General features: G+C 43.9%; 1 protein-coding gene across 1 annotated transcript in view; it reads right to left on the reverse strand.

Moving 5' to 3' along the window:
* The window catches only part of DIPK1C (divergent protein kinase domain 1C), a 65,196-nt gene that overhangs the window by 37,570 nt on the left and 994 nt on the right, over positions 1 to 26,632 (reverse strand). The window lies entirely within an intron of this gene.

Genomic DNA, 26,632 nt, shown 5'->3' on the forward strand with positions numbered 1-26,632 from the left:
CTCCCCCAGTGTGGGGAAGTTTTCAGCAATTATTTCTTCCAAGATACTTTCCATGTCTTTTCCTCTCTCTTCTTCTTCTGGGACCCCTATAATACGGATATTGTTCCTTTTGGATTGGTCACACAGTTCTCTTAATATTGTTTCATTCCTGGAGATCCTTTTGTCTCTCTCTCTGTCAGCTTCTATGCGTTCCTGTTCTCTGGTTTCAATTCCATCAATGGCCTCTTGCATCCTATCCATTCTGCTTATAAACCCTTCCAGAGTTTGTTTCATTTCTGTAATCTCCTTTCTGGCATCTGTGATCTCCCTCCGGACTTCATCCCATTTCTCTTGAGTATTTCTCTGCATCTCTGTCAGCATGTTTAGGATTCTTATTTTGAATTCTTTTTCAGGAAGACTGGTTAGGTCTGTCTCCTTCTCTGGTGTTGTCTCTGTGATCTTTGTCTGCCTGTAGCTTTGCCTTTTCATGGTGATAGGAATAGTCTGCAGATCTGGGACGAGTGACGGCTGGAAGAACTTCCCTTCTTGTTGGTTTGTGGCCCTCCTCTCCTGGGAGAACAGCGACCTCTAGTGGCTTGTGCTGCGCAGCTGCGCGCAGACAGGGCTTGTGCTTCCTGCCCGGCTGCTATGGAGTTAATCTCCGCTGTTGCTGTGGGCGTGGCCTGGCTCGGGCAGCTGCTCCAAAATGGTGGAGTCGCGTTGGAGCAGGAGCTGCTGGGAGGCTATTTATCTCCGTAAGGGGCCTCCCTGCTCCCTGCAGCCCAGGGGTTAGGGTGCCCAGAGATCCCCGGATTCCCTACCTCTGGATTAAGTGACCCGCCCTGCCCCTTTAAGACTTCCAAAAAGCACCCGCCAAAACAAAACAACGACCAACAAAAAAAAAAAAAAAGAAAAGAAAAAAAAAGTTTTTAATTAAAAAAAAAAAAAAGGTGGTCATTCGTTTTTCTTTATTCTCCGGTGCCTGCCTCAGGCCTCTGCTCAGCGGTCTTGCTGCCCTGTTTCCCTAGTATTGGGGTCCCTATCCCTTTAAGACTTCCAGAAAGCGCTCGCCAAAACAAAACAGCAAAAAAGCAAAAAAAAATGGTCGCGCGCTTTTCTTATGTCCTCTGGCGCCCGGCCTCCGGTACCCGCTCACCGTTCTTGCTGCCCTGTTTTCCCAGTATGGAGCGCCCTGCGCTCTGGCCCGGATGGCTGGGACTGGGTGTTCGGCAGTCCTGGGCTCCGTCTCCCTCCCGCTCTGCCTGCTCTTCTCCCGCCGGGAGCTGGGGGGAGGGGCGCTCGGCTCCCGCGGGGCTGGGGCTTGTATCTTACCCCCTTCGCGAGGCGCTGAGTTCTCTCAGGTGCGGATGTGGTCTGGATGTTGTCCTGTGTCCTCTGGTCTTTATTCTAGGAAGGGTTGTCTTTGTTATATTTTCATAGATATATGTGGTTTTGGGAGGAGATTTCCGCTGCTCTACTCACGCCGCCATCTTCCGCCCCTCCCCCACTGTGAGTACTTTTTATTCTAGCCATTCTAACAGGATAAATTCCCTGCTCTCTTGGAATGCACAGTCTAAGACAACATGCGTGTGAAAGGGTGTGGAAGGCTTACAGACAACACACAGTGGTATTAATTTTAATTTGCATTTCCCTAACATCTAAAGATGGTGAATATATTTTTATGTGCTTATTTGCCATCCACATATCCTCTTTAGCAAAGTATCTGTTCAAGTCTTTTGCCCATTTTTAAATAGATTTTCTGTTGAAATTGAGAGTTCTTTATATATTCTAGATAAAGTCCTTTATTGGATATGTGGTATATAAATATTTTCTCAATAAAAAGAGCTTGTCTTTTTACTCTCCTAACAGCTGATTTCATGCTGAGTTAGTTCTTGAATATAAAGCCTGAGGGCGAGAATCCTTTTTCTGCATATGGACACCCAATTGTTCGAACACCCTTTGTTGAAAAAGATGGTCCTGTTTCCATTGAACTGCTGTTCTACCACTGTTAAAACTTTGCTGGCCTATTTATGTGGGTCTAATTCTAGACTCTATTCTGTTCCATTGATCTATGTGCTTTTCCCTCGGCCAAGCTGTACTATTGTGATTGTTGTTGTCTTATAGTAAGTCATAAAGTAGGGTATTGTGATTTCTCCTTATTCTTCTTTTTTGAAATTGTATCGATTATTCTAATTATTTTGCTTTTCCATATAACTTTTAAAATTAGATTGTTTATATCTGCAAAATAATCCTCCTGGGATTTGGTTCAGATCTGCATTAATGTAGCAAATCAAATGTACAGATAAGCAAATATTAAAGAAGCTTTGAATTCCTGTGAATCCAACTTGATCATTGCCTGTTTTTTTTAGATGCAGTTGGAGTCAGTGCATTAATATTTTATTAGAACTTTTCATCTATATTCATGAATAAAATCAGGCTCTGATTTCCCTTTTATATACTGTTTTCATCTGGGGTTGGTATCAAAATTATATTGGCCCATGGAATCATGTAGAGAGAATTTCTCTGGGAGAGACTGTATAAATTTGGAATGATCTGTTTCTTCAAAATTTGGTAGATTTCTTCTGTAAAACCTTTTGGACCTGGTGCGGAGAGGACCACGGTTCTCTCGGGGGAGCACTTTTAGTTCTTCCTCCATTTCTACATTACAGGACTCCCCGGCTTTGTGTTTCTTCTGGAGGCATGTGTAACAAACTATTGTTCCTAATAGGTCCTCTACCTAGTCAGGTCTCCTTTTTCATTTATAATATTATTTATTTGCAACTGCTGTTCTTTTTCCTGAACAACCTGCCAGGAGTTTAAAGGGTGGTATTATCAGACTGCTTCTTAGAGCTTTGTTTTCTATGGCAATGTATGTTTTTTTGTTTGTTTGTTTATCATCTCCTTCTTTAGACTTTTTGGAGCTCTCTTGTTCTTCTAACTTCTTATGTTGGAAACTTAGCTAACTGGCTTTTTTACTTTCTTCTTTTTAAAAGATTTAAGTATTTAAGGCTATAAATATATTCACATTTATATAAATATATACTATAAATATAAAGGCTCTGAAGCCTACCTATAATCTTACTGGGATAAATCCCACTTGCTTATGTTATATCATTATTTTTGTAATTGCTACACTCAGTTGGCTGGTATTTTGAGGATTTTTGTGCTGATATACCATAAAGGAATATTCATCTTTAGTTTTCTTTTCTTGTGATCTTTGTCTGGTTTTGATATCCATATAATACTGGCTTCATAAAATAATATTTAAAGTATTTGCTCCTCCTCCATTTTTTGGAAGACCTTGGAAGAATTAGTATCAAGTTTTCTTTTAATGTACTGTTGAATTTGCCAGTGAAGCCGAAAGATCCTAGGTTTTCTTTGTGGGAAGTTTTAAAATTACTAATTCAATCTCTTTGCCTGTTACAGGAATATGCACATCTTCTATTTCTTCCAGAGTAATTTTCAGTAGTTTCTGCCTACCTAGGAATTTATCTATTTTTTAGGTTGTCTTATTTATTGGCATATAATTGTTCATAGTATTCCCTTATTATCCTTTTTATTTCTGTAGAGTTGGTAGTGGTGTCCCCTCTTTCATTCTTGATTTTAATAATTTATATCATCTTTACTTTTATCTTGGTCAGTCTAGCTAAAGATTTGCTAATTTTACAGATTTTTCCAAAGAACCAACTTTGGTTTTGTTAATTTTATCTGTGGTGCTTTTGTTGTTTATTTCATTTATTTATTCTAGAATCTCCATTTTCTTTCTTCTGCTTGCTTTGGATTTTGTTTAGTTTTCTTCTTATTATTTCTTAAGGTAGAAGATTAAGTCATTAATTTGAGATCATTCTCTTTTTTAAATATAATCACTTACAGCTATAAACTTCTCTCCAATTATTGCTTTTGTTGCATCCCATAATTTTGTCATGTTGTATTTTTGTTCTAATTCATCTCAAAGTATTTTCTAATGTTCTTATGATTTCTTCCTTGCCCAACTTATTACTAGGGAGTGTGATCTTTAATTTCTACATATTTGTGAATTTCTCAACTTGTCTTCATGTATTGACTTCTTATTTCATTCCACTGTGGGCAGAGAACATACTTTTATGATTTCAGTCCTTTCAAGTTGATTGAGTCTTGCTTTACAGTCTAACACATTGCCACATCCCAGAGAATGTTCCTCATGTAATTGAGGAGCATATGTTTTGGGCTATTATTGGAGGGACTGTTCTGTATATGTCTGTTTGGGGTAATTGATTCTTTGTGATGTTCAAGTCTTATATTTCTTTATTGATCTTCTGCCTCTTTGTTCATCATTATTGAAATTGGAGAATGTAAGTCTCCAACTATTACTATGGAATTGTCTATTTCTCCCTTCAATTCTGTCAGTTTTTGCTTCTTGTACTTTGGAGTGCAATTGTTAGATTCACATATGTTTATAATTATAATGTCTTCCTGATAATTTACCTTCTTATCATTATAACATGTCCATCTTTGTCTGTAATAACAATTTAGCCTTAGAATCTTCTTTGTCTAGTATCAGAATTGCCACTCCAGCTCTCTTTGGGGTATTGTTTGCATGGTATATCTTTTTAAATTCTTTTACTTTCAACTTGCTTATGTCTTTGAATCTAAAGTGTGTCTCTTGTGGACAGCATATAGCTGGATGATATTTCTGTGTCCATTCTGCCAACCTCTGCCTTCTGATTTGCATGGTTAATTCATTTACCTCAGTCCTTGGACTTCTTATTTCTGTCTACACTCAGTCCCCAACGATTTTGTCCATTTTTGTGGCTTTCAATAGCCTCTCTGTGCTGCTGACATTCCACATTGTATCTCCAGCCCCTACCTGTGACTGGAACTCCTGAACTGTTTATCTCCCTCCAACAAGATAACTGGTAGGCATCTCAGACCTAAACCAGCTCAAAAACTGAACTCTTTAATATTCCTAATATTATTTAATATTTCCTCCTAACTATTCTTTCTGCATGTCTCTCAGCTAACAGCAACTTCTTTCCTGCCATTTCTCAGGCAACAGTCTTCGGAGTCATCCTTGACTTCTGTCTTTCTGTTACCCCCAAATCTAATCCATTATCCAAACCTACTGGCTCTACCTCAACATACATCCCAGAGTCAGTCAATCACCACCTACTACCACCCCCCACCAGGCCTGTGCCTCTCTACCCACAATTACCCATCCACCAGCCTCCCCCTGGCCCTCCTAAAGTTCATTCTCAAGAACAGATAGATATTCCTCTGCTTGGGGCCCCCAGTGGCCTTTCATCTCGCTAACAGTAAACAGTAGAGCCTTATATTCTTTGTGACCTGCCCTCGATTAATTCTCTGTCCCATCTCCCAACTCTCTTCTCCTTCTTTCCATGGTATCCTGGTAGCCCCTCTGGCCTCTTGCTGTTTTTTGGAAACACCCGGTACCCCTCCACCTAAGGGCCTTTGCACATGTTGTCCCTGCTCATGAGTACAGGGATTTTGTTCCATTTGGTCATTGCGGTATCCAGTGTCCAGATTGATGCCTGGCACAGGGGACATCTGGCAAATACTTGTTGAGTAAATAAAAGAATGAATTGGCTTCTTACTCAGCACAGCCTTGGTGCTGCCCTGATCCCACTCCCCTGGGCACCTCCCAAACTGGTGTGGGCAATGGTGACTCAAGGCAAAGAGTGCAAGAGGCAAGAGCCGGACTTAAGCTGCCTTCCCCTTCCCTCCTCCTCCCTTGGTCACCGCCAGCCACTCTGTCCCCACAGCACCACTGTCCCCCCCTCCACCCACCCCAGCCTTCAGTCTCCCAGGGGAGTCCCACTTGTTTGTTGTTTGAGTCATTTCCCTCTCTATAATCCAAGATTAATCTACGGAAAGACAGCCAGAAGCCCATGCTCAATCTCCACGTGCAGGGACCCGCAACCCCTCCTCACTAGCTGGCTGGTGTTTCAGGACCTTGCGGGTGTGGAACAGGGGGTGGGAGGGGCAGGGTGTGCACTGCACAACTCCATGGGGTGACTGTCACATGCACATGGCAGCCTTGGCAGGGAAAGGTCTTACTGGATGAGGACGGTTTTACCTTGACATTGGGGCCCTTGAGATACAGCATTTTTCAAAATCTGATTTTTTTCCTCAAGAGATGCTTTTATGAGCCCTTCAGAGACAGTTCTGCCAGGGCTGAGGGTCTCTCACCTACAATTTCCTTGATGGTCTGCTATTTCCTGCGGCTGCTTCCCCTTCATCTTCCGCCCTTTTTCTGGGAGCAGTGCCTCCGGTGGTTGACTCTCTCTCAAGATGAATCCCGTCTGGTTCCCTCCTTGCAGGACCCACATCTGGCCCACAGAAAACTCTGGACACTAACTGTTCCCATCCGGGCCACCTCCTAGAATTCTCCTCGGGCAGCCAGTGTTCAGCTGACCAACTTTTCCAGCATGAATCAGACACTCTGGCCAGTAGACTCGGCAGGCCCAGAGGGAGCAGAGAACAGATACCCAGCACCCCAACCACGTGCTCCAAAGAGCTTCCCCTCAACTGCCTCTTCAGCCTCCCTGAACAGTCAGGCTTTGCTTGTAGGCGGCGGCAGAGAGGACCTGCGTAGGAGCCCTGCCTGGCCCCTCACACTAGGCTGTCAGAGTTCCTGGGCCCACCAGATCGTTCTCCCTTAGAGGTTTCTGTCTCAGCTCCAAGATTACAAGAAGTCACATTTAACGTCCAGTCACACACATAAAACAAGACAGTTATCAACAAAAGGAAGAACGGAGAAGAAAGGCTGAGCATTTCTACTGAAGTGAGTAAAGTAAAAGGGAGCCCCAGGCCAGGCTGAGACCCCCGGGGCAGAAGCATGGACCCCCAAGAGGTCGTCCAGGACATTGCAAAATTGGCTGTCCTGATGGGTCTTTGATGGGAGTTTGTTCATGTCCTGGGAGATTTTCCACCACGTTACACATGGTGGGAGGCTGAATAATGACCCCACACACAAAATAGATGACCACATCCTAACCGCTGGGACCTGAGATAGGTCAGCCTAATGGCAAAGGGGACTTTGCAGGTTAAGGGAAGGGTCTTGAGATGGGAGGTCATCCTCGATTACCCTCGGACCCAACACAATCACAGAATCCTGGTAAAAGGCGGGCAAGAGGGTCAAAGCCCAACAAGAAGACAACGTCATGGAGCCAGTACTGGAGTCGTGGACGCTGAAGGGGGAGGAAGGGGCCAGGGCAGAGGGACACGGGGCCTCTAGAAGCTGGTAGAGGCAAGGGTGTAGCCCCCAGAGAGAAGCGCCCTGCTCACACCTTGACTGCAGACTTCTCATCTAGACCTGTGAGAGAATGGATTGCTCTTAATCATTATGTTTGCAGTTAAAATAGCCCTGGGAAATCAGTACACACACAGCTCTTACTTGCCTGAAAGGAGGAGTATTCTCCAGGTATCCCAGGCAGTTAGAGGATGTAATGCTCAGTAGGAGGCGCCTAAATGCAAATGGGGCTTCAGCGGTTCCTATAGATTATCACAGACCTGGAGGGAAAACGGGAGCTCTCCGACATTTAGGAGATGTTCCGTCCTGAGCATGTGTGCGGATGAGTTCCTCACGTCTGTAAGTCCAGGTACCATTTCCGTTTTTCTTTCTTCTAGAGCCACAATGAATATGACACTTGAATTCTGAATGGCAGCAATTGCTTACAGTTTGAAAACCTGCAAAATAATCCAGGAGCAGATTGTGCCTATGAACTCAATGTCTTATTTTTCTGGCCCATGTTTGCCCAATCAGAAACAAATGTTTTAAAGGGGTGTTTTGTGCAGGGCTCCCAGCAGCCCTTAACAACTGAACCCCATCTGTTCAATAAAAGCTTTAATTGGGGATGTGTTTTCTTTGATTGCATCCAGGGAGGAGGGAGTTCTTTCATCCAGCAAACTGAAGAAGAAGTTCATGTCAGCGTAGCCCTGTGGCCCAGGTCCTGGGAGACCGTGACTGCAAAGCAGGGACACACATCCGCTCTCCATATGTCATGTGCCACGGTTCCCCAGCTGCCTGATGCTGTAGATGTGGCCACCTCGTGGTGCCCCAGGTACTTAGTGTCTCTGATGGGGTGACCCAAGGCCTCACGCTGTCCACTGCCTGCAGGCAGAACCCTGCCCCCAGTCCCTCCCTCAGCAACAACACCGGATGCCTCGTTGCTCTGTGGGCAGAGTCCCTCAGCAAAGCCTTGCCCATCACAGGGACACCCCCCCTGGGAGCTGACATCAGGGGTCAGGGCCAGGGTGCTGCTGGCCTAGGGGTGCAGGCAAGTGAACAGCTCCCCCCAGCTCTGTAGCAGTGCCTGAAGAAAAGCAATCCCACCCTGGGTGCTCTTCAGTCAGCCCCCCACAGGTGCTCAGACCCCATCCTCAGCCCTGAGCACCAGCACTCGCCACCTGCTCCAAGTCCTCCCTGGGTCCACAGTCCCCAAGGAAGAAAAGAATCCCAAAAACAGATCTTGAAGGAAGTGCAGCTGGGGGAAGAGACCTTCCCACCTCATCTCCCCCTGCTGTGCTCCTGGCCCTCCCCCACCCCCCGTGGACAGAAATGTCCTCCCTTCTTCTGTGGACAGCCTGTCCTGGCCACACGACCGCACCAGGGAGACAAGGGGGATTCTATCAGTGGCCCCCCACCTGGGAGGCCTGCGAGCCTGGGGAGTCCTGACTCTCTCTCAGGTTGCAGCTCACACCAGTTATGCGAGACCCACCAGAAGCCCATGGGGAGACGACTGTATTTACGAAGGCTTCCCAGGGAACTGTGCATGGGCTGGGCAGCTCTCCAAGGTAATCAAGAGCCCAAGCTAAAACTATGAGTGGACGTGCAAAGCTAAATGGAGACGGCATGACTAAATCACAAGGAGACGGTGGAAGCCTCCGGAACGAAGCCCACATGTCTGCCCTGATGGCCACTCGAGGCGGCAGCGGGGGCCCAGGGCTGGGGTGCCTCAGACATCCTGCCTGCTGTTCTGAGCAGCTCTGCCATCCTTAGACCAGCAGGACCCAGGTTTGTGGGACCTGAAGGATTCGGAATTTAGGGAGTCTCTGTAAGAAAAGGAACACAGGAGGCAGGCAGAAGATGGCGGCGTGAGTAGAGCAGCGGAAATCTCCTCCCAAAACAACATATATCTATGAAAATATAACAAAGACAACCCTTCCTAGAATAAAGACCAGAGGACACAGGACAATATCCGGACCACATCCACACCTGAGAGAACCCAGCAACTCGCGAAGGGGGTAAGATACAAGCCCCAGCCCCGCGGGAGCCGAGCGCCAATCCCCCCAGCTCCCGGCGGGAGAAGAGCAGGCAGAGCGGGAGGGAGACGGAGCCCAGGGCTGCCGAACACCCCGCCCCAGCCATCCGGGCCAGAGTGCAGGGCGCTCGATACTAGGAAAACAGGGCAGCAAGAACAGTGAGCAGGCACTGGAGGCTGGGCGACAGAGGGCATAAGAAAAGTGCGCGACCATTTTTTTTTTTTTGCTTTTTTGCTGTTTTGTTTTGGCGAGCGCTTTTTGGAAGTCTTAAAGGGATAGGGACCCCAATACTAGGGAAACAGGGCAGAAAGACCGGTGAGCAGAGGCCTGAGGCTGGCACCGCAGAATAAAGAAAAACAAACGACCACCTTTTTTTTTTTTTTTTTTAATTAAAAACTTTTTTTTTTTTTAATTAAAAAAATTTTTTTTTCTTTTTTTTTTGGTGGGCATTGTTTTGTTTTGGCGGGTGCTTTTTGGAAGTCTTAAAGGGGCAGGGCAGGTCACTTAATCCAGAGGTAGGGAATCCGGGATCTCTGGGCACCCTAACCCCTGGGCTGCAGGGAGCAGGGAGGCCCCTTACGGAGATAAATAGCCTCCCAGCAGCTCCTGCTCCAACGCGACTCCACCATTTTGGAGCAGCTGCCCGAGCCAGGCCACGCCCACAGCAACAGCGGAGATTAACTCCATAGCAGCCGGGCAGGAAGCAGAAACCCTGGCTGCGCGCAGCTGCGCAGCACAAGCCACTAGAGGCCGCTGTTCTCCCAGGAGAGGAGGGCCACAAACCAACAAGAAGGGAAGTTCTTCCAGCCGTCACTCGTCCCAGTTCTGCAGACTATTCCTATCACCATGAAAAGGCAAAGCTACAGGCAGACAAAGATCACAGAGACAACACCAGAGAAGGAGACAGACCTAACCAGTCTCCCTGAAAAAGAATTCAAAATAAGAATCATAAACATGCTGACAGAGATGCAGAGAAATACGCAAGAGAAATGGGATGAAGTCCGGAGGGAGATCACAGATGCCAGAAAGGAGATTACAGAAATGAAACAAACTCTGGAAGGGTTTATAAGCAGAATGGATAGGATGCAAGAGGCCATTGATGGAATTGAAATCAGAGAACAGGAACGCATAGAAGCTGACAGAGAGAGAGACAAAAGGATCTCCAGGAATGAAACAATATTAAGAGAACTGTGTGACCAATCCAAAAGGAACAATATCCGTATTATAGGGGTCCCAGAAGAAGAAGAGAGAGGAAAAGAGATGGAAAGTATCTTAGAAGAAATAATTGCTGAAAACTTCCCCACACTGGGGGAGGAAGTAATCGAACAGACCACGGAAATACACAGAACCCCCAACAGAAAGGATCCAAGAAGGGCAACACCAACACACATAATAATTAAAATGGCAAAGATCAAGGACAAGGAAAGAGTGTTAAAGGCAGCTAGAGAGAAAAAGGTCACCTATAAAGGGAAACCCATCAGGCTAACGTCAGATTTCTCAACAGAAACCCTACAGGCCAGAAGAGAATGGCATGATATATTTAATACAATGAAACAGAAGGGCCTTGAACCAAGGATACTGTATCCAGCACGACTATCATTCAAATATGACGGTGGGATTAAACAATTCCCAGACAAACAAAAGCTGAGGGAATTTGCTTTCCACAAACCACCTCTACAGAACATCTTACAGGGACTGCTCTAGAAGGGAGCACTCCTAGAAAGAGCACAGCACAAAACACCCAACATATGAAGAATCGAGGAGGAGGAACAAGAAGGGAGAGAAGAAAAGAATCTCCAGGTAGTGTATATAACAGCTCAACAAGCGAGCTAAGTTAGGCAGTAAGATACCAGAGAGGCTAACTTTGAACCTTTGGTAACCACGAATTTAAAGCCTGCAATGGCAATAAGTACATATCTTTCAATAGTCACCCTAAATGTTAATGGGTTGAATGCACCAATCAAAAGACACAGAGTAACAGAATGGATAAAAAAGCAAAACCCATCTATATGCTGCTTACAAGAAACTCACCTCAAACCCAAAGACATGTACAGACTAAAAGTCAAGGGATGGAAAAACATATTTCAAGCAAACAACAGTGAGAAGAAAGCAGGGGTTGCAGTACTAATATCAGACAAAATAGACTTCAAAACAAAGAAAGTAACAAGAGATAAAGAAGGACACTACATAATGATAAAGGGCTCAGTCCAACAAGAGGATATAACCATTCTAAATATATATGCACCCAACACAGGAGCACCAGCATATGTGAAACAAATACTAACAGAACTAAAGGGGGATATAGACTGCAATGCATTCATTCTAGGAGACTTCAACACACCACTCACCCCAAAGGATAGATCCACTGGGCAGAAAATAAGTAAGGACACGGAAGCACTGAACAACACAGTAGAGCAGATGGACCTAATAGACATCTATAGAACTCTACATCCAAAAGCAGCGGGATATACGTTCTTCTCAAGTGCACATGGAACATTCTCCAGAATAGACCACATACTAGGCCACAAAAAGAGCCTCAGAAAATTCCAAAAGATTGAAATCCTACCAACCAACTTTTCAGACCACAAAGGCATAAAACTAGAAATAAACTGTACAAAGAAAGCAAAGAGGCTCACGAACACATGGAGGCTTAACAACACGCTCCTAAATAATCAATGGATCAATGACCAAATCAAAATGGAGATCCAGCAATATATGGAAACAAATGACAACAACAACACTAAGCCCCAACTTCTGTGGGACACAGCAAAAGCAGTCTTAAGAGGAAAGTATATAGCAATCCAAGCATATTTAAAAAAGGAAGAGCAATCCCAAATGAATGGTCTAATGTCACAATTATCGAAATTGGAAAAAGAAGAACAGATGAGGCCTAAGGTCAGCAGAAGGAGGGACATAATAAAGATCAGAGAAGAAATAAATAAAATTGAGAAGAATAAAACAATAGCAAAAATCAATGAAACCAAGAGCTGGTTCTTCGAGAAAATAAACAAAATAGATAAGCCTCTAGCCAGACTTATTAAGAAGAAAAGAGAGTCAACACAAATCAACAGTATCAGAAACAAGAAAGGAAAAATCACGACGGACCCCACGGAAATGCAAAGAATTATTGGAGAATACTATGAAAACCTATATGCTAACAAGCTGGGAAACCTAGGAGAAATGGACAACTTCCTAGAAAAATATAACCTTCCAAGATTGACCCAGGAAGAAACAGAAAATCTAAACAGACCAATTACCAGCAACGAAATTGAAGCGGTAATCAAAAAACTACCAAAGAACAAAACCCCCGGGCCAGATGGATTTACCTCGGAATTTTATCAGACATACAGGGAAGACATAATACCCATTCTCCTTAAAGTTTTCCAAAAAATAGAGGAGGAGGGGATACTCCCAAACTCATTCTATGAAGCTAACATCACCCTAATAACAAAACCAGGCAAAGACCCCACCAAAAAAGAAAACTACAGACCAATATCCCTGATGAACGTAGATGCAAAAATACTCAACAAAATATTAGCAAACCGAATACAAAAATACATCAAAAGGATCATACACCATGACCAAGTGGGATTCATCCCAGGGATGCAAGGATGGTACAACATTCGAAAGTCCATCAACATCATCCACCACATCAACAAAAAGAAAGACAAAAACCACATGATCATCTCCATAGATGCTGAAAAAGCATTTGACAAAGTTCAAGAAAGATTCATGTTAAAAACTCTCAGCAAAATGGGAATAGAGGGCAAGTACCTCAACATAATAAAGGCCATCTATGATAAACCCACAGCCAACATTATATTGAACAGCGAGAAGCTGAAAGCATTTCCGCTGAGATCGGGAACTAGACAGGGATGCCCACTCTCCCCACTGTTATTTAACATAGTACTGGAGGTCCTAGCCACGGCAATCAGACAAAACAAAAAAATACAAGGAATCCAGATTGGCAAAGAAGAAGTCAAACTGTCACTATTTGCAGATGACATGATACTGTACATAAAAAACCCTAAAGACTCCACCCCAGAACTACTAGAACTGATATCGGAATACAGCAAAGTTGCAGGATACAAAATCAACACACAGAAATCTGTGGCTTTCCTATATACCAACAATGAACCAACAGAAAGAGAAATCAGGAAAACAACTCCATTCACAATTGCATCAAAAAAAATAAAATACCTAGGAATAAACCTAACCAAAGAAGTGAAAGACTTATATTCTGAAAACTACAAGTCACTCTTAAAAGAAATTAAAGGGGACACTAACAGATGGAAACGCATCCCATGCTCATGGCTAGGAAGAATTAATATCGTCAAAATGGCCATCCTGCCCAAAGCAATATACAGATTTGATGCAATCCCTATGAAACTACCAGCAACATTCTTCAATGAACTGGAACAAATAATTCAAAAATTCATATGGAAACACCAAAGACCCCGAATAGCCAAAGCAATCCTGAGAAAGAAGAATAAAGTAGGGGGGATCTCACTCCCCAACTTCAAGCTCTACTATAAAGCCATAGTAATTAAGACAATTTGGTACTGGCACAAGAGCAGAGCCACAGACCAATGGAACAGACTAGAGAATCCAGACATTAACCCAGACATATATGGTCAATTAATATTTGATAAAGGAGCCATGGACATACAATGGCAAAATGACAGTCTCTTCAACAGGTGGTGCTGGCAAAACTGGACAGCTACATGTAGGAGAATGAAACTGGACCATTGTCTAACTCCATATACAAAAGTAAACTCAAAATGGATCAAAGACCTGAATGTAAGCCATGAAACCATTAAACTCTTGGAAGAAAACATAGGCAAAAACCTCTTAGACATAAACATGAGTGACCTCTTCTTGAACATATCTCCCCGGGCAAGGAAAACAACAGCAAAAATGAGTAAGTGGGACTATATTAAGCTGAAAAGCTTCTGTACAGCAAAAGACACCATCAATAGAACAAGAAGGATCCCTACAGTATGGGAGAATATATTTGAAAATGACACATCCGATAAAGGCTTGACGTCCAGAATATATAAGGAGCTCACACGCCTCAACAAACAAAAAACAAATAACCCAATTAAAAAATGGGCAGAGGAAATGAACAGACAGTTCTCCAAAAAAGAAATACAGATGGCCAACAGACACATGAAAAGATGCTCCACATCGCTAATTATCAGAGAAATGCAAATTAAAACTACAATGAGGTATCACCTCACACCAGTGAGGATGGCTGCCATCCAAAAGACAAACAACAACAAATGTTGGCGAGGCTGTGGAGAAAGGGGAACCCTCCTACACTGCTGGTGGGAATGTAAACTAGTTCAACCATTGTGGAAAGCAGTATGGAGGTATATCAAAATGCTCAAAACAGACTTACCATTTGACCCAGGAATTGCACTCCTAGGAATTTACCCTAAGAATGCAGCAATCAAGTTTGAGAAAGACAGATGCACCCCTATGTTTATTGCAGCACTATTTACAATAGCCAAGAATTGGAAGCAACCTAAATGTCCATCAATAGATGAATGGATAAAGAAGATGTGGTACATATACACAATGGAATACTACTCAGCCATAAGAAAAGGGCAAATCCAACCATTTGCAGCAACATGGATGGAGCTGGAGGGTATTATGCTCAGTGAAACAAGCCTAGCGGAGAAAGAGAAATACCAAATGATTTCACTCATCTGTGGAATATAAGAACAAAGGAAAAACTGAAGGAACAAAACAGCAGCAGAATCACAGAACTCAAGAATGGACTAACAGGTACCAAAGGGAAAGGGACTGGGGAGGATGGGTGGGTAGGGAGGGATAAGGGGGGGAGAAGTAGGGGGGTATTAAGATTAACATACATGGGGGGGTAGGAGAAAAGGGAGGGCTGTACAACACAGAGAAGGCAAGTAGTGATTCTACAACATTTTTCTATGCTGATGGACAGTGACTGTAAAGGGGTTTATAGGGGAGACCTGGTATAGGGGAGAGCCTAGTAAACATAATATTCGTCATGTAAGTGTAGATTAGTGATACCAAAAACAAAGCAAAAAAAAAAAAAAAAGGGGCAGTTCCTGTGTGGTAACCTCCAACGAGTTCTACACAAGGGTATAAAGGGCATATAAAAGTGTAGGCAAAGGGTCTGTTTGTGTTTATACAGAGGATCAAAGCCTAATTGGGCTACCCCGAAAATGAACTAAGATACGATATGAAAAAGAACTTCCAACATCTGCACTCTCTGGAAGACTCATGCCAGAAGATGATCATCAAAAAACCCCAACAAAGATCCACGCACTGCTACAGCTGTAGATGCACTCATCACATCAGTTCCTGGACTTGCCATGGGAATGAGGAAGGAGATATCTAAGCTGGCCTGTGCATACAGTAAAACAACAAATTTGACTGGATCTATACTGTTGGAACTCAACCAAGAATTTGGAGAAGTGCAAATTGTAGCGCTCCAAAGTCTTACAACTACAGACTATTTACTGTTAAAAGAACATATGGCATGTGAACAGTCCCCAGGAATGGGTTGTTTTAATTTGTCTGATTTCTCTCAGACTGTTCAAGTTCAGTTGGACAATATCCACCATATCATAGATAAGTTTTCACAAATGCCTAAGGTGCCTTAATGGTTTTCTTGGTTTCACTGGAGATGGCTGGTAATTACAGATATGCTTTGGTTATGTAACTATACTCCTATTATGTTAATGTGTGTGCGCAATTTAAGTAGTAGCTTAAAACCTATATATGCTGAAGTAACTCTACAAGAAGATATGTCAAAGAAATAATCAATCTTCCCATGTTTTCTTCCGTCTGCTACTTCTATAGCTTTTCTTCTTCCTTCCTAATTACAACCCTTAAATAGAATTCGTGCCTCATATCAAATTTACCGAGTATCAAAACTCCTCCAAGTGGTAAAGATACCTCAAGACAAATGCTGGGCATAGAAGCCACAGGGCATAAATATGCAAAGAAGTAAAAAGCTAACCTTCTCAAACAATATTGTTTCTCTCTCACTTACCAACTTTACATTTCCCTGTATGGCCCCGGAAGATGACTGGTTAGCCAGAGACGGGTAAGATTCCTCAAGGGAGGAACAACCTAAGACAGGCACAGTCGCAGGGGGGCCATCAGGTGAGAAATTGGGGATCAACAGAGGTGAGGCTTAGAACCTCACCCCCCCTGTTCTGAGAGAAATCTTCTGCATACGTGGATGTTTTATTGCCCTGGTCTAGCTTGGATTAACACATAGTCTACAGGCACACACCTGATCATCTACATTTGCTGTCTTACAACACTAAACTATGTTTTCTACCTTTATCTTGTATCTACCTACCACTTCAGCATTTTATTAAAAATAATAATAATAAAGAGAGAAATGTGGTATCCACATATAAATCAAGTATAAAAACCAAATGAGTATTCATATTTGAACTGACTGTTTATAGTTCATAATGCATGAGCAAAACCGAAAGTTTCTGTGATGACTGCCCTTGTACTGTTCACTATGTAACTTATTCATTATGTAAGAATTTGTTCTACATGTAAGAACTTGTTTGTTATGCCTCAGAAGATTGGAGACTGACGAAAATTAGGCTTGGGGTGGATTAATGATTGTGCATTGAGCATTGACTCCCCTATACAGAATTTTATTGTCGTTAACAACCATTTGATCAATAAATATGAGAGATGCCCTCACAAAAAAAAAAAAAAAAAAAAAAAAAAAGGACAGACTTCCAATGGTAAAATAAATAAGTAACCGGGATGTAATGTATAGCATAAGGAATATAGTCAAGATATTGTAACAGCCTGGTAGGGTGATAGCTGGAACCTAGAATTATGTATATAAATGTTCTACCACTGTGTTGTACACTTGAAACTAATGTAATGTAATACTGTGCGTCAACTACCCTTCAATAAAAAATAATTATTAAAAAAAAAAAAAAAAAAAAAAAAAGAAAAGGAACACAGATTAGGAGTAAGAATTAGGCACAAAGGGGGCTAGTGAGTTAGAAGGGGCTGTGGGAGAGGCGCCTTGAACCTCAAATGTCAGTAATTTCAGGGGGAATCACTTGTCTGGTTAGGCCCAAACATTCCTCACAGGCTGGCCGGCTCTGGGGCCGATCAAGCGGGCCTGTGCTGACGCTCTGACCGGCGGCTTCCTCCCTGGCTGGCAGGGCGGCCCTCAGCCCTCAGGGGAGAGACTCACAGGAGCCCTGTTCACTCTGTTGTCGAATGCGAGCAGCCGGACTTTGGCTTCCGTTTGATCTGCACACTTGTCCCCCTTCCCCCGGGGAGTGCCTGGGCCTGCTCGCAGCACATGACACAGAACAAATGCTCCACGTACAGCCCCCTTGAATGAAATTGGTGGAAATCTCCATTGCTGGCATCATTTCACCTGCACTTTTGTGCTTCACAGGTGTGCACACGCCCGTGGATGGCAGGCTGTGCCATTCCCACTCTCACGGCCAGGATGCCAGCAGCAGGGGCCTCTCCTTCCTTTGTCTCGTCTCCACTAGGTGTTCTTTTCTTCCCATTTTTTCCCTATTTCTCTTCTTCCACCTGTAAGTACCAGTAGATACCAAATACTGCTCTGGACACTGATTATGGGTGTGTGTGTTTGGCCAGCCGAGAGGGTGGAGATCTGGCTGAGTGAGGGGGGCCATCGACAGCAACTCAGCTGTGGCTTCCTCAGGGATAGGACACGGAATGTGAAGTTCTGTGTTTGCACACAGTAGGTGAATGTGAAATATGTTTACTGGGTTGAATAGTGTCCCCCAAAATTCATGTCCACCTGGGATCTCAGTGTGGGTTTGGAATAGGGTTTTGTGAATGTAACTGATTCAGATGAGGTGTTACTGACTTGGGAGGAGGACCTGAAATTCAATGACTGGTGTCCTTAAAGAAGAGGAGAGGGCGCATAGAGGAACACACAGGGGCAAGGCCATGTGAAGACAGGGGCAGAGACTGGAGGATACCACTGCACCGGGCCCCACTGAGCCCCACCAAACCCCACCAGGAGCCACCAGGAGCCGGGGGTCATGGCCTGCTGCTGCCTGATTTCCTACTTCTCCAGAACTGTGAGACAATACATTTCCATTGTTACAAGCCACCCACTTTGTGATAATTTGTTACTGCAGCCCTAGGGATCCAATATACATGTAAATAAATTACGTAGAAAAAATAGTCTCAGTGTGGCTGGGCATACATATGGTACTGAGAGAGAAAAACACCCCACTTGTATGTTGATGCTTGAAGCTTTTTTACAGGGCTTTTGTTTCACAATTAGAGGTGAGACCTAAAAGGAAATCGGCCAGGAGGGATAATACATTGATTTAACTTAGACCAACTGAAAATGACCTCTGAGTCAACCATCATTTTGGAACTCTTACGTGGAACACTGACGGTACCAGATGCCTGAATGCAAATGAACAATTCTATCACGCCACGGAACCCTTCGCTGTGCACTGGGTTACTTTGCTAAGCCTGAGGAAGCAACTGAAATTTGCAGTCTGCATTTTCAGATTTTTTCAGTAAATACGCAGGGCACAGAGTCGCACGGGGCATTCTGCCTCCCCCTGCCCTCCTGTTCCTCCAGCCTGTGGACTGATCGCTATCACCTTAAACACACAGAACTCTCGACATCTGCTGGAATGGTAGACGGGTTCAATTTCCCTTTGCTTAGCCAACGGTTTTAGACGTTGATATTCTGAAACAGAATAGGTTGGTCTTTTCTTTCTTTCACATAAAAAACAAGCAGGGAAAATAGCTTCAGACTACCAGTGAAATGTAAACAAATGGTGGATTTAAAAAAATTCCCAAATATATGCTTCCTTTCTCAAATAAGAGAATGAGAGGTGACAGGCAAGGCAGTGAATCAAAAAATGGAAAATTGAAACTCTTATCTCCTACCTGTCCTTACGTCCTAAGAATAAACTGCTCTGGTTTAGAAACAGGTGGAGACGTAGAACATCGTGGACCACTGTGTACAACGTGTGACAGCTGTTTTGGCAGAATCCATTGTGAGTTCCTGGACAGTGGGTATAACTTTTGGTGAACACATATGTGTCTGTTATGTTTTATACCCTTTATTTTAAGTCAAGTCAGCGGCAGTGAGAGTCGTATGCTTCTATTTAAACTCAGCATTTGGATCCTCTCTAAATAATCAGTGCAAGATGGGAAGGGAGGGAGCAGGATTCAAATGTTTCTTCTTGATCAATTAGTAAACATAATCCTTACATATTTGGATCTTTTTAAATGTAATTGAGAAATTAATAATGGTATTCTTGAAGCCAAGACAAAGGATATAAACTGAGAAGGCTCATCACCAGCTCACATGCGAATCCTGACAATTTGTCACTTTATAAAATGACAATTTCCAATCACCGTAATTAGTTGCAAAGCTCCAAAATCAGTCTGAAATTCTTACCACACTATGGAAATTCACACTAGCGTGAGGAGTACATCCTTTTTATTCATGTTGGTGTTATAATAAAGTAGCACCCTGTAAATGAACGTGAGAACCCATCGCTCTCTCTTCTTATTCCAGACCCGCCTGCTGCGGCGTCACGTGACCGCAGCTCCCGCTCTCAAAGCTCGCGCCCTCTGCTGGCGGGTGGGGCGGAAGAGCCCAGCTCGGAGTCTCCTTCAGATCTCGAAGTGTTCCAGAAACTTCCTTTCATATCACGGGCCAGAGCACACTGTAATTCTCTCTCTACTTTTTCAGGCACCTACTGTGCTTCCAAACGCAGTGGCACAGTGTCTCTTTCTGGATTGAGAAGTCAACGTTTTTCTCAAAGTATGAAGCATGAAGAGTTTTGTGAAATCTGTACTTAAAAATGCCAAATGGTAATTAAAATAATTTTTGGATCGTTTCCGCATCTTGGGGAATTGTAACAAGGCAGTGGACATACAACTGCAAATATCATTTCCGGATCCTTATTTCTGTTCTTTTGGATAAATACCTAGAAGTGGGATTGCTGGATCACACAGGAGTTCTACTTCTAATTTTTTTAAACAATCTACATGTCCGCTGATGGAAGATGGGTAAAAAAAATGTGGTCTATACCTATAGTGGAATATTATTCAGCCTTAAAAAGAGGGAAATCTTGTCCTATGCAACAACATGGATGAACCTTGGGGACATCACACTAAGTAAAAGAAACCAGACACAGACCAATAAACACTATGCGATTCCACTTACACGAGGCGTCTGAAACGGGCCAACACACAGACGCGGGGAGTAGAGCGGTGGCTGCCAGGGCTGGAGGAGGGGGAGCAGGGGTTGTTTGATGCATATAAAGTCTCAGCTTTGCAAGGTGACTAATCTCTAGAGAGCTGCTGTACAGCACAGTGTCTATAGCTAATATTGTGGCATTGTGCACTGAAAAATCTGTTCAAAGTGTGTATCTCATGTTAAGTATTCCTACCACAATAGAAAAGAAACTTTTTAGAAATTCTCCTTCATAACTTTTTTGTGTATTTAGGGTCATATTTTTTTTTCTTTCAAAAAAGGGCAAAAATTCATGGATTCCATCATCTTTCAGGGTTTTGGTAAGAGTCAAGGTGATGGTATCCCAACTGAAGTCATCCCAGAAGACAGAGACAGCCCTGGTCTTTGTCAGCCTTACCTACCCTCAGCTTAGTGCATGACACAGGCTGAATAAAAGTGAATGGAAAAGATAGGACACTGCATAGAGGGAAAAAAGTATAGCCTCAATGTTCTCTCTGAGAATTAGAAGACACAGAGAATGGAAACATGCTTTGTGAACTATTAAACATTTTGGGAAACGTTTATAGTTCCAGAAATATACAAGTTTGGGAAATAGCACTTTTATTGAGGGTTTCTGTATTTTTCCTAGATTTAATTAATGCAAAAAAACCAAAAGGAAAGCTATTATGATTTCCGGTTAGATTAAAAATTCAATACAAGGATACCTGAAAACGTAAAACCATTTGGAAGCTATTTAAACAGCTGCCACATACCCAGCTGGTGACTGGTATTTTCATCTCAAAACCTGTACATGAATTGAGAAGGGTTTTTTTTTTCCCCTTTTGTCCAAAGATTGTGTATATGTCAGAAGTTTTGTTTTGTGTTGACATTTTGCTGGAGGGTGGCAGGGGAGTTTAGACTATTTTTGCCTTGGATGAAATGGCCCAGGCATTATATTATCAATGTACATTTATAACTTGTAAACATAAAATTATATGGATTTCTTCAGAGGGGCAGCCTCAGATGATGGGTATGTAACTGTGAGATTGGATCTTGATCCTTTTCAGTAACTAAATAATTATGCTTGACAATGCAGGAAGACTAGGAGGAGAGGGACGCGTTTTAACTTTTCTTCCAAATCCTTGCAGCTATAAAACACACCTGTTTTAGAGGAATATCAAAGCTAGGGGAAGAAAGAGGAAAAAGAATAGCTTTATGCATCCTTCCGCTTGTCTGTTCACATGAGTTCATTGCTGTTCCTAGTGAACACCTACTGTGTGCAGGCACTAGACTGAGTCAGTACTTGAGACTCAAGGTCAATGTACTTAGTCACGGCTTGGTGTTGCCATGACTTTCAGAATATTCTTTCCAAAGGTGTTATATTATTGCCATCCATGTGCCATTCTAACACATCAACAAAAATGTATCTCTGGAGATCCAAATGTTAAGAAAGGGAATCCAGCAATGGACAAGGCACCTGATCAGACGCATGGTAGCCAAACTCTATCGCTAGTAAAAACCATGTGGCTAAGAATACCTGTGATAAAACAGAACACACTGTCCCTGATGCCCAGACAAGGCCACCACAAGACTAAGCGCCTGAAGCACAGAATCTAAATGTCATTCGTAGGCACTGATACTCCAATCCCATGATGCTTTTTTTGACCTTTGGAAACACTCGTAAATGTTAGTGGAAACAGCGGTGTCTTACTTACATCTTGAAGCTCTTTCAAGCTCTTTGAACTCAAAAATCTTTGGCATAGTCAAAGTAGAGTTCATTGATAGAGAAAATTGCAGCAGGTTTTATAAATTTGCTAAATTGACTTTCTTTCACTTATTTAGAGTTAAGGCATACTTGCTCTCCAGACTGGAGAGCCAGAAATGCTCATTGAAAAAGTGTAGACCAGGCTTGGCTGCACATGTGGCCATGTGCCTATTGTTTATTTTGGAGTAATTGGAGTTTTCTTCATGGTAGTGATTTTTTAATTAAGGTATTATTGATATACACTCTTATGAAGTTTTCACATGAAAAAACAATGTGGTTGCTACATTTACCCATATTGTCGAGTCCCCACCAATGCCCCAATGCCGTCACTGTCCATCAGCGTAGTAAGATGCCACAGATTCACTATGTGCCTTCTCTGTGCTACAGTTTTCCCCGCTTCACGGTAGTGATTTAAAAGACGTGAGGTGCTTCATTCTAGATGCTCCTTTCCATCTCTCTTAACTGTCTACTCCCATGTCTCTATCCAGGTGGCACCTCCAGATTCTTGGATGAAAATGCCATCCAGGAAACCATTAAGTGAAGAAAGGGACTGAGTCCAGGGGTAGCTTTTGTCTCGAGGATGAAACAGTTCTGTCTCTATACGTGCAGGGACAGGGGCCCAGCCTGAGCTCACAACTGGAGGAAGAAGAAAGGGAAGCTTCCGCCTTGCTCACAGATGTTTTCTGACCCTGTCACTAGTGAGCCAGTGGGAACGGCCACTGCTAAGAGACCCTCCAGGTGGGGCCTGCCGGGCGTGCAGGCCCATCCAAGGACAAGCCCCCGGGCCCACTGCTCTGCTCTCTGCTGCTCCTGAAGCAGCATTGTCTCGCTGTGTGACTTGGCTTCCTTGGCCTGGAGGCTGCGGGGGGCTGCCTGCCTGACCCAGAGGCAGTCATCAGCAGGGGCCCGGGGGGCCACGGGAGAACCTGGGGCAAGCATTCTCCTGGTCTGGGAAACTTGATTCTTAGCGGTGACTTGCTAAACCAATCAAATCTTCTTGTTGAGAAATTTCAACCTGAGACATAGAAATTAACCTCACAGTATCTGAGAAAGTGGAAGCAGAATTGTGGGGTGAAGGAAACAAAGGTGTGGGTGACGTGGACTTCTAGAGTGGCTGTTGGGTCGTCAAAGCGGGTGCTGTGGACTGGCCATGAGTGGCACCCATTTCTCCATGGTGGTGGTCTCTGGGAAGACCTCCAGCCTTAGCTCTCCCCGAGAGCTAAGAATCTAGTATGGGGGACCCTGAAGACAAACCAGGCAGGTCCCTACCCTGGAGGGATATGTGACCCTAAAGGTGGGGAGGGGCATCAGCAGAGAGAAGGAAGGAGGATCTGCTTGGAAGGAGCGGCCCCACCTGTCCCAGCTCATCTCCAGTCTTCCTGGGCTGGACTAAGAAAACATGAAATTATTTGTTAAGCACACAAGTTACTGCCCACAGAGAGCTGTGTTGTTCTGTGGGTAGGAGCCTTGCTCCAGGGAACAGATTCTGGCAGAGACCTAGCTCCCACCTCCTAGCGGGGATAGAGGACACAGAGGCTCACAGATACTCTATGTGGGGACACCCCCGGATGGTGCCATGGTGGCCAGAATGTGAACCGTGAGTCTGGGGGTTGTCAGAGCCCGCCTGCAGGCTTACCTCTGTACCATCACTCTCATCCTTGATCAAACTTTATGCTACCCTGGGATCCAGGATGGGGAGATGCAGAAAAATATGGGAGAAATCCAAAAGTTCATTCTCAGCCTGAGTCTCTAAAAGCTCCCTAGCTCCCGTCAGAAACGATGGACGAGGTGTATGATAGGCACACTGGTCTCACAGGTCCTGCGTGTTGGGGGAATACTAGCACTTGGGGCTGGAGTGGCAGACTGGCTCATGCCCGGGAGAGAAAGCAGGGGGACCAGCTGTGGGCGGGCTGCGGTTCCCGGCGCTGCGGGCTCAGCAGGCAGGCATGCAGGCCTTCTGCAGCAGCTGCCTCCATGCCCCCCTGCCTTCTGTGTGGCCGGCATCCTCAGCATGTAGCTACCACTGCTTCTCCACACCTGGGTTTCTGGAGAAAAATGGTGTTCTCCAAAGTGGTCCCTGTGTGCAGGGAAATTCTGTTTCCCAGGTGCTCCCATGGTCCGTGTAGTTAGTGAAGCTTGGCTAACAGAACTGACTGGGATTCTGGAGAATATGCTCAGCGACTCATGCTGAAACCCCAACATCGTGGCAAGTGGAAGCCTGATCGAATGGTTTGTGAATGGATCTGTAGAGTAAGTTTCATACTGCTTATAGTCCCTGAAGTCTCAGAATAAGTCACATCATTTTTCCTTCTGAGGCACCCAATCTCTGGTCACCTGTCCTCACAGCTCTTTCCTTGTTTTCTCTCATAATGTCACTGCTCCTCAAAAATCCAGCAGAGAAGAGAAACTCAGTTCCTTGAGCTTCAATTTGTTGCTATGGGGCAATCAGCAGGGCATCCTTTACCCAAGAAAGGGCTTGCACGGCCACCTGCTGGACACTCCGAGCAGTGCACACCCAGATCAAACGTGAGCTCATTGGCTTAATAGGCATCAGGCTTCACGCTGAGATAGCAGGGGTCACAAAAAGACTTTCAAAGGAGGCCTGAGAGAGTTCTCACTGCTCAAACTGTGGGTAACTCTCTCCTGGGGCAGACAGGCCTGGGCGCATGTGGACAGTGTTGCTACCTACTGCCCTCCTTCCTGCCCTGCCACTCTTCTTTCTGAGACCCTCAATGCTAGAGGCAATGTTTGTGTCCCCCACAAATTCTTACACTGAGACCTAATCCATAGGTGATGGATGTATCAGGGGGCCTTTGCGGGGTGACTAGGTCTTGAAGGCACTCCCTCGTCCCTTCTCCATGTGACAGCACAGGGGAGATCAGCCTTCTATGAACCAGGAGCACGGCTCACACCACACCCTGAACCTGACAGCACCTTGATCTTGGATGTCGGGCCTCCAGGACTGCGAGAAGTATCTGTTGTTCACAAGCCACCCGGTCTATGGTAGTTACAGCAGCCCGAACAGACAGACACTCAGTGCCAGGCATCGTTCTAAGTGCTGTATGTTTATTAACTCTTTAAAAGCCTCAATGCTCCACGCAGAGGAGGAATTTGATTACCACAGTGTATTATTGCAGAATGCCTCCTTAATCAAGGACATCCATCAGTTGCATATTTTGCATCATTTCAAGAAGCAGGAGGTAGAAAGTGCTACCTTCTGACAGCATATTTCCAAGTAAAAGTGTTTTACATCAAGTGCAAATTTTATATTTTCTCAACTTTTATTCAGATTTGTAGCAGAAACATTTTCATTAACTTCTGTTAAATGATGATGTAACAGTGAAACACTTGACGTCTCTGCTTTTACATTGTCTCTGTTTCCTTTGGTGCCTCAATTTTTGGGTTAAAAAGCTTCTGCTCAGCCCTGCGGGCCCTGCACACAGGCTTGTTAAGCATCAGAAGGAATTTTGCTCACGGCTTAAGATTGATGCAAACAGCCCCTTACCCAAGAGTCTCCTCCCCCAGGAGATAAGGAAGTATGGACAAAAGTGACGACTGGGTTGTCAAAGACATCTAGGAACATCACAGCCAGACTTATCAACAAAATGACTGGAGTCAACTGGCCAGGGACAAGGAGTTTCACCCCCTCCTCAGGCCCTTGCTGACGCCCGGATGTCTGAGGTCGGTCATCACCTCCTGACCTCCACCCTCTCCTGTTCCCCTCCTTCCCTAATATCAAAGGAGCTTGAAATCATCCTGAGTTAAAGATGATGATATGGGACATTAGTCTGATATCTTGGTCTGCTGAATTTCTGAATAAAATTGCTTTCTTGGTCCCAACCCCTTGTCTTTTGACTTATTGGCTAGTCATGCAGCAAGTGGAAGGAGACTAGACTTGGTAAAAATTATTAGGTGCTGTAACTTCATATTTACTTTTTACCTGGACCCAGGCTGCCTCCTTGTTCTTACTTACAACCACCTTCTTTGATCATCATCACCACATGTCTATAAAATTTTGATGAACTGAATAGTAATGTGTTATGGATTCTTCTATAAATCACCTTTTTGCTGTATTTTTCATTGAACCCTGTCTTATTCCAGCAATAATCTCATTTACAAATTAATTCATATACTATCTTTTATAGATATCTTAACTAATTTTTTAAAAAGCCCAATAGATAGGATCAAAGGATACATTTCCAACCCATTACTTTTACTATCTAAAAATTCCTTACCAAAATGTGTATTTAAGTAGGTTTTATCAGTTATGTACTAATAATAATTGTAATGAGACTTCAATCCAAAAAAAATTGTAAGTGGTTTCTAGTTACAGGAAAGTACATATTAACTTTTATACATACTCTGTTGCACAGAAATATGATGGAATCATCAATAAA

Source organism: Manis pentadactyla, chromosome 6, assembly GCF_030020395.1.
Source record: "Manis pentadactyla isolate mManPen7 chromosome 6, mManPen7.hap1, whole genome shotgun sequence".
Taxonomy (NCBI): domain Eukaryota; kingdom Metazoa; phylum Chordata; class Mammalia; order Pholidota; family Manidae; genus Manis; species Manis pentadactyla.